The following is a 9,344-nucleotide window of genomic DNA, read 5'->3' as shown; positions in this document are numbered from 1 at the left end:
CTTGGTGTTTTTCTCTTGGTATCTATTCTGTATAAGGTTCTTTAAGCTTCTTGGACAAATATCTTTTCCTCATTCATGATATGGGGGAAATTTTCTGTTAGTAAGTCTTCCACAGTTTTCTCAGTGGTTTTTTTCACCTCTTCTTGTTCTGGAATTCCAATGAGGCATATATTGTTTCTTTTCATGTTGTCCCATATAACTCTTAGGTTCTCTTCTTTTCTCTTAAATGTTTGTTCTGATTTTTCTTCATACAGGCTGGTGTCCAAGGATTTGTCTTCTAGTTGGGATATGTATTCTTCAGCTAGTTCTAACCTACACTTTTGTGTTTCTACCGTGTTGTGTAATTCTGTAATTTTGGTATTCATCTTCTGGATTTCTAACTGCTGTTTTTGTATGAGTTCTGATTGTGCCTTAATCTTGTTATTTTCTTCTTGAATGGTTTTCCTGAGTTCTTCCAGGATATTGTCTGTGTTCTCAATTCTCTTTGGGGTTTCCTTGAGCTTTTGTAGAGTTCTGTAAACTTACCTTTTAAATTCCTTCTTGGATAATTCTATTGCCTTCTCTTCTTCCATGTTTAATGAGCCTTTGTTTGGGTTTTATTTGTATTGTCTTATCCTTTTTTTGTTGTTGTTATTGTTGTTGTTTGATTTGAGGTTGCCTGTTGTTTCCTAGACATTTTGAAGTCATCTCTAACTGTTAGTTACATATTGATTTGTTTTGTCTTGATCTTATGATTTAATATTTTTGCAAAGGTGGGGCTGGTTTTTGTTTTGTTGTTGTTGTTATTAATTCAGGTGTGCTGGGTTTCTCTGCAGTTTTCTTTGTGATAATGGAATCACTGTGTGGAATGTAGATGCAGGTCTCTGTTCATCATGAAGGGGGTTTAGGATTTGAGCTGGCAAGTGTTGTGGTGGCTTAATGTGGTTTTTCTATTGGATGAAGCAGGGGAGAGCCTTGGAAAGGAGCAAGAGAAGAGACATAAAAAGGTCCATGGCACCAGTAGCTATTCCCAGGGCTTTGAGTAGGCTGCTAATGATGACGTTATACTGTTACTCACAATCCCACAGCTCAAGTTCAGCAAAGACCCCAATGGTTAGGGGGCCTCCACTTTCCACCAGATTCAAACAACTGCAAAAAATCCATACCCCAGGCCCCTCTGTGCCAAAAAGCTGTCCTAGAATAAGCTGCCCTTATCCACTCACGAGATTGTCCCAGGGTCCGCTCCCATTTCAGCAGCACATGGAGCCAGAGGGGTCTCTGTTCCCTCCCTGTGGTCCTCAGTTTACCAATAAAAGCAGGTGTTGAAGGTAGATCCATGGAGTGGCCGCAAGCCCTCTGATGTGTTCTCTCCACTGACCCAGGGAGCCCTCTGATGCCCTGTTTCATTGGCATGTCGGCATTCCACAGGGAAGGTTCCCCTATTTTTTATTATTTCCAGCTGGTTACACTGTCTCTCCCTCTTTTCTACTTCTACTCCCCTGAGTTTGGTGTTCTTTGACTTAATGAGCTGCTCAGATTTCCAGAATCCTCACTTTAAACTGCTGTAATTTTTCAGGCACTAAGATGCTAGAGGGTACTAATGTGTGGGCTACAGGTAAGACACCATCTTCCCATGGCAGAATAAGTTCTACTCTTTCTCAATCTGAAATAATAAAAGGAATTTTGGATGTCCAGGAAAAAGTAATTCAGGATAAGATATCACAAGTCCTTTATATAGTTAGGTGTTTCTTTCCTGGTGACTGTAGTTCAAAAATCATGAACATGTACTTGTGTGTGCATGTGTTTTCACACAAACACACACAGAATACCTAAAGTTATCTATCCATTCTAAGAACGTCTCTGAAAAAATGAGTCCAGTAAAACACTGCAAGACACATCCAAGTATAAAACAAATTTAAAATTGTCTAATGTCAGCTACTTTGGTCATCATCATTTTTGGTTGACTAAGAATGAATATAAAAAAGAATTTCCATTTTTGCTAAGAAATTATTTTAAGAAACAGAATGGAGATGGTGCTTGGTAGTAGGAGACAGATCTTTTCCCATGAACCAGTAATGGTTTCTTTGAGGAATATCAACCAAGCCACCCATATACTAAACAAATGTAGACAGGGCTACATTGGAGTTTGAAACCTCATATGTTCCATTTTCAGCAGAGATATCATTTCTAGATATGAAATTTAAAGAAAATACATGTTCTAAGTTTGTCCATAATACAATTTGGTAGAACCCAAACTGCAGTCTATTTATCATTTTCACTTTTGGAATGATAAATCCATGCCCTCACTGATACATGATGGTGTCATTCAATATAAAGTGACCCCCCCATACCAGAAATATTATCTGGTCCCATCAAAATAAGTTATCCCTTGTGTGTCACAGAAAAATGATAAAATTATGCAATATTATTTTTCAAAATATACCATAACAATATGATGGCACTATATGGGACCTCTTTTAGAATACCACATTTTTTACATGAGAAAATATCAATCAGGTTATATGCTACTGAAAATGTGTTTATTAAGAAATTTATAGTGTATTTATTCAATTATGTATTCATTTGTTTATACATCAATCCAACAAGCAGTAAATGAGTGCATATGCAGAAAGTTCTATCATCCACTAAAATATCAATATGTCACATTCAATTCTAATAGAAGTTTAGAAGAATTGTTAAAGCTTGGATTCCAGGTACAGAAAGCTTGGGTTTAAATCCCAATTCCTTTAGCTTAATAACTACAGAATCTTGGGAAAGTTTCTTTTTCTTTCTTTTTTTCCCCCTTTACTTTTATTATGGTGAAAACATACACACCAGGACATTCACCAACATAACAACATCTGTATTTACAGTTCAGGGACATTGATGGCATTAAACATGTTGTGCCACCATAATGGCTATCCTTTTCCAAAATATTCTACCACCATTAGCATAAACTCAATGTCCCCCCCACGGTCACACACAAAACATGGTTAGATGCTATAAAGTAGGTGGCAATACCTTAACTGTATGTGAGTTGTAAAGGTCAAAGGCCTCTTCCATCCTTGTTAAGGGAAAGGCTAACCTCTCCTTTCATACAACACTTGGGAAAGTTTCTTAACCTTCTCTATGTCTCTGCTTTCTTATTTCTAAAATTGAGATAAAAAATGAGATGTGTATAAACCACATGATAAAGCATTTGCCACAAAATAACTACTCATTATATGTAAGCTCTTAAGATAACTAATCATTCTTAAGTTTTAGCCCGTATCTATAAAAAGAAAAATTTATTTACTGAATCATTGTCCTCAAACATCTGAAATGCAGAAGAAACAAGCTGGGAATTTCATTAAACCTTTTTTTTTTTTTTATGTTTATGACATTTTCTCAAAGTATAGTTCTTAGATTAAGAATTGAGGGAAAATCCAATTCAGCTAACCACATGCCCCTCAGATAGTTGACACTTCTGCCTACTCATTTTCTAACTAATAAAAAGAAATGTTAATGGGAGTTTTCATCGGGAAAGCTTAGCACCATGAAAAAAGTAATGAAAATAATGTTAACTCATCTAGTGATCAAGTGAGTGATGTGTTATCAAGTACCTTGAGTGAAATCAGGAAATAGGAAATCATAAAATGCCTTTACATTGAGCTCTAACATGTTCTTCTAAACTAGAAAAATAATAGCTTTAAAACATGGATTGCTATTTAGATGGGGATGCAAATTCTTCAAGTTGATGGTAGAAATGATAAAACTCACCATTAGATTAAGTGTCTAAAAGAGCTGAGTATTCTCCCTGTTAATGGAAATAGAGATTCTTTGTTTTATGAGATAATGCTGCTTAGTCAACCATATTCAAAATTAATCACACTTTCTAAAGAATGTTTCTATGAGCAAGCATGAGACCTTGAAATTTTAAGAAATTCCATTTGAAATCAAACTTCAGAAGTAAAAAAAAAAAGATTAGGTAAAGAGGTAGCCTTGTTAATGTTAGTTTTCTAGGACACACTACAATGTTGCTGTGTTTCACTGTCTCAAAATTTATATTGTGCAAATGTGCAATATATGTATATACATTGCTGTAAATGAATTCACTCAACAGCTTTATTAACTGGTGACACAATAATAAATTTTAGTTCATTGTGATTGAGGATACTTGAATCAGCATAGGTTAAATATGTAATATTGTAGTGTTCAAGTGGTCCTACTATCAAATCTTAAAAAAAAAAACTTATTTAAATTAATGTTCTTTTTAAGTAAAATATACTTTCACTTTTCTCAAATTGGAAATACTCATGGAGAATGGGAAATTACAGATTAACCACTTAGTTCTAGTATGAAACTCTTACTCTGATCTCTTAGATAGAGAAGGAATATGAGAAAAAAGGGTAAAGGTGTCTTTGTGGTGGGAAGAGAAGGCGAAAGAAGACAAGTTCGAGAGTGTCAAAATTCAGTTTAGATCCTCTTCATTCTGTCTCACCTTGGTAATAATTGAAGCAAATTCTAAAGCAGCTTGCAGATGACCTGATTATTAAGAGTTCAGATTAACAAAGCACATTGTAATTGAGATAACTCCTGCCCAAAAGTTTGAGATAAATGAGTCCAAGAATAGGGCCTCTTTCTCTTACGGGAAATACCCAGGTTCTGTAATTCTTCTCACCCTGCTTTCTGCACCTAAGGCCTAGAAAGCCCTCAAGTAATAGGTGCTGCCATTAAAAAGCCATTGGTTTATACAGGAATTATGGGTGCTTGAGAGTGTGGGTTTTTGTACTTTTATTTGACGACATCCTAATACATAATTGGTAACCTATTTCCTCAAAGAACTCATTAGGAGGTAACTGCTTTTTATTTGTATGGGTTAAATCAAATGCTATTTAGAAAAAGGCATGTGGTATAAAAGACCAAATTGGTTACATGTATGTTTTCTTTACACAGTTAGTTTTTACAGTACTGATTTCACCAGCTGGCTGGTGAGTGTGATGGCTTCTTAACAGCCACACTGCTGGGACTGAACCACTGATAGAAACTTTGATGGAAAAATCACTTGAGTAAAAATGTCTGCCATCTGTTTCCCTTCATTGAGACCCCAATGTTAAGAATGATTCATACAACCATACTGACCTTTATATTTCCCTAGCAGTAATAAAATCTCATAAGATTTTGTTTTGTGGTCACAAAACTATCCTGCTTTCTCTAACTATAGGACATAGACTAACATAAGGGAATCAGCATGAAAATTTACTCCTAAGAGAATGGCAATGGATAAGTATGGGGATAGATTTTAAAGTGTGCTTTTCAATGTTATTAGCTGGTAGGGGCATGAGAATTCAGTCTCTTTAATACAGTAAACAGTTGGGCATTTCATTCTTGACTAAATACAGTTAGCCTTTTATTGCTGCTTAGAAACTCCTCAACAACTTCTGGGCTCCTATGCATCTTTCGGAAGTAATAAATAACAGATTTATTGAGAGTTTGGCAGAGTGCAAAAATTCAAAGAGGGACCCTAAATCATTGCCCATCAAATGTGTCTTTCATAAAATAAGTGTATTAAAGTAATTGGATAATTTTAATGACTTCTTCTTAAAGTTCCGTTGTCCAGCATGGCAGGTTTAAAAACATGATGGACTGCTCTATATTATTGGAAATAAGCAAGAACAGAACCCATAACTTACTGTAATCACTGCAGCAGTAAATAACTACTTAAAATGCATCAAAAGCATGCCATCCCTTAGGGATCCCCATTCTTAGAGGAAAAAATTATCAAGAGAGTAAGAATCTATAAAAAGAAAAAGAAAGTGAAGCATGCTGATTTCAAATCCCAAATTGAAAAAAAGAAAGCTGCTCTCATCAACATAGAAGCAAAGAGAAGCATAAATGATTATTTAGTGAGATAAAATGTTTATGCTAATAAAAGTAATAGACATGAAATATACTTTGCAAGGAAGATGTTCTAGCCACAACAGATCACATTGTTTATTATCACACACCTTCTTTTCTATTCCTTCTAATGCTTGTTCCTACTTCACATGCTTTTAACTTGCTTTGCTCTTTGTTCTAGCCTCAGTCTCAATGCCCTATATCCCAGCCACCTCCCTCTCTACATGTTGTACACCTCACTTTATATATGCCAGTGCTCTAATGTCATCTTGTACTTGTGTGTCCTCAACTCAATTCTGACTCATAGTGCCCCTATAGGACAGTGTAGATATGCCCCATAGGGTTTCCTAGGCTGTAATCATTAGGGGTACAGATCACCAGGTCTTTCACCCATGGAGCTGCTGGTGGATTTGAACCACAGACTTTTCAGTTAGCAACTGAGGACTTAAACATTGTGTTACTGAGGTTCCTTGTCATCTTCTTAGACATACCTTTTGTAACCTCCTATCTAAAAGAGAGTAAAGAGAGGGAACTCTGGTAACCTAGTGCCTAAGGCACTTGATTACTAACCAGAAGGCTGGTGGTTCAAACCCACCAGCCACTCCTTGGAAAGATGAAGCAATCTACTTCTGTAGTGATACCACCTCGGAAACCCAAGGAGGGGTCGCTATGAGTCAGGTCAAACTCAATGGCATATAACAACAGCAACAACAATCTTAAAGAGAATACACACATAGTTACTTTCTCTCCACTTTCCTGCTTTACTTTCTTGATAGCACTTTTTACTTAATGAAATAATACTATGTGTTAGCATGTTTATCGTCTGTGTTTCACACAAGAAGGTAAACTTTGCATGCACCATGTTTTTCCTGGTCACCAATATCTCCTCATTGCACAGAACCATCTCTTCATATAGTGAACATTCAACATTCATTTGAATTAATGAATGTACAAATAAATGACAAAAATACATTTTCATTGTATTATTCCTTTAGGCAAAGTGTTCTAAGCTTGTCCTGCCTGTCATTCTTATTCTATCTCATATCCAAGATTGTCTGCCTAACACTGAGCTGCCTTCCCTCATCTATGTCCAGAGTGCTTTAAATTCTTGTACTTGCTGACTGTTTGGCAATATGATGGCTCTGTTCTTACACTCATTGAAGCATATCTTAAATTCCATCATTGATTCAACAGATATTTAGTGTGGGCCTACTTTGTGCAGGACAGACACTTTACTTGCTGCTGGTGATACAGAGTGGATCAAGGACTCCTGTTCCTTTAAGGAGCTCACAACCTCCTGACTTCAGCATATACCAGGCAGTATGTGGAGCTGTGGTGGTATAGTGGTTAAGGCATTTGGCTGCTAACCAAAAGGTCAGTGGTTCAAACCCACCAGCTGCTTTGTAGAAGAAAGATGAGACATTCTGCTTCTATAAAGATTTATAGCCTTGGAAACCAAATGGGGGTCGCTATAAGTTGGCATCGACTCAATGGCAGTGAGTTTGTTTAGTTGGTTGGTTTTGGATGTGAGCAAACAGGAGAAATCTTAGATCCAGCCTAGAAGAAATGGCAGTGTTTGTTCTACAGCAGTTATTTGTGTCCAGTCTGCTATTATACCTCTGGGATTCTCACTCTCAATTCAGAAAAAAATGACTTTAGGAACCAGGGGATAAACAATATTGTGAAAGGCAGCATAAGGAAAGAGCTAGGTTAGAACAAGTCATACAGGGAGAGTGAGAAAATGTTCTGGCATAAGTTGTAAATTTTGAACGATGATAAAATTGACAAATTATAGTACAGGAGGTCTGTTCACAGCTGAGTTGGTTCAGGATGAACTATTCATCAAGCTGAGTCACAAGTATCCCATCATAATAATGGTAAATCTTCCTGCTGTATATAACTAAATTATAGGTACGAGCCAGCGACTAGGATTGTTTGCAAACAGCATAATAAACACATTTTAAAATTCTTGCTCTTTTTTGAGACTATAATTGTCAGAACTTTACTGGCAATGAATTTGTATTAAGACATTCTGCTCAAAACTAATAAAGAAAGAAGATTCAGGGACACAAGTAACTGAAAAATAGCAGGTAAGTCTTATATGAACTCTATACAGTCGCATTTCTTCCCCCTGAGGTTTTATGGGTTCAGTGCTACTTTTTGTCACTACCTAATTTTAGTTTATAACTTGATAGTCCTTCAAATTTTAAATCACTCCTTGTCCTAGAGGTCTCCATTTCATTTTACTTAAAACCAATACAATACGAAACCCACTGCCATCGATTGGATCCCAACTCATAGCAACCCCCTTTGGGTTTCTGAGGCAGTAAATCTTTACGGAAGTAGATTGCCCAGTCTTCCTTCCACAGAGTGGCCGGTGGGTTTGAACAGCCAGCCTTCTGGTTAGCAGTCATATGCCTTAGGCACTATGCCACCAGAGCTCCTTAAGCTCATTTCAAAATCATTTCAGAGAAACAGAAACACTGAATTAACATGCTACCATAGGATCTAGGACCACATTAGCTTAATTGAACTGGTTGTTATTATGAGTGATATCTTACATGTGACATCCCTCGGAGTTGTTGTTGTTGTTGTTGTGTGCCATCGAGTCGGACCCAACTCATAGCGACCCCTCCTTGGGTTTCCGAGTCAGTATTACTATGGAAGTAGATTGCCCCATCTTCCTTCTGAGGAGAGGCTGGTGGGTTTGAACCGCCAGCCTTCTGGTTAGCAGTCAAGTGCCTTAGGCACTATGCTACGAGATCTCCCTCCCTCAGAGTACTTGTAGTGAAATGAATTTTAATAGAAAGCACAGGATCCTTCATATTATTGATCCCATGAATATAAAATTCTCCAGAAGAGCAAAGTTAGCGGGCCAAATCCTACCTGCTGCCTGCTTTTATAAATAAAGTTTTATTAGAACCCAACAACACTTATTAATTTACATATTGTCAATGGTTGCTTTCACAGAGTTGAGCATTTGCTACAGAGAATACATAGCTCACAAAGTCCAAAATAATAACTATCTGGATCTTTTCAGAAAAGGATTGCTAACTCCTGCTTTAAACGATGTAGTAATAAAAAGTTGAAATAAAAATACAAAGCTCTTTGTACCTTCTCTTTAAACATTCTTTATTACTTTATATAAGAGAGAAATGGGCTTGGGTGATGCTCAAAAAACAAATTACAAGTCACAGTAAAAAGTAAAAAAGAGGAAAGCAAAATAGACTTGGTATTTAAGTCAGCTTTCATGCATCAAGAGAGGGGTTTAACTAAAAAATTAAAGATGGTGATGAAAATATTCAGAAATGAGAAGCAATGGTGGTTGTACAGTATTGTGAATATAATTAATGCCACTAAATTGTAGATGTACAGATGGTTGGGATGGGAAATGTTTTGTTATAAATATTTTTACTTCAAGAAATGAAAAAAAAAAAAAGAAAAGGAAAGAAAGAAGGAAGGAAAAGGGAAGGGAGAGAGGGAGGACG

The 9,344-nt window shown here is 36.5% G+C and overlaps 1 protein-coding gene and 1 non-coding gene across 2 annotated transcripts in view; one reads left to right on the top strand and one right to left on the bottom strand.

The window, feature by feature from the left end:
- LOC103201376 (dystrophin-like) overlaps positions 1 to 9,344 on the top strand; it is a 2,052,823-nt gene that overhangs the window by 550,359 nt on the left and 1,493,120 nt on the right. The gene's annotated exons all lie outside the window — the stretch shown is intronic.
- LOC122150475 lies at positions 2,962 to 3,083 on the bottom strand. Its single transcript, XR_006163689.1, has one exon. It is a non-coding gene; the product is annotated as a U6atac minor spliceosomal RNA (small nuclear RNA).

The sequence above is a fragment of the Orycteropus afer genome, unplaced genomic scaffold (assembly GCF_000298275.1).
Source record: "Orycteropus afer afer isolate SDZICR_OR568_19922 unplaced genomic scaffold, OryAfe1.0 scaffold00148, whole genome shotgun sequence".
Classification (NCBI taxonomy): domain Eukaryota; kingdom Metazoa; phylum Chordata; class Mammalia; order Tubulidentata; family Orycteropodidae; genus Orycteropus; species Orycteropus afer.
This window is presented reverse-complemented; position numbering and strand designations above follow the sequence as displayed.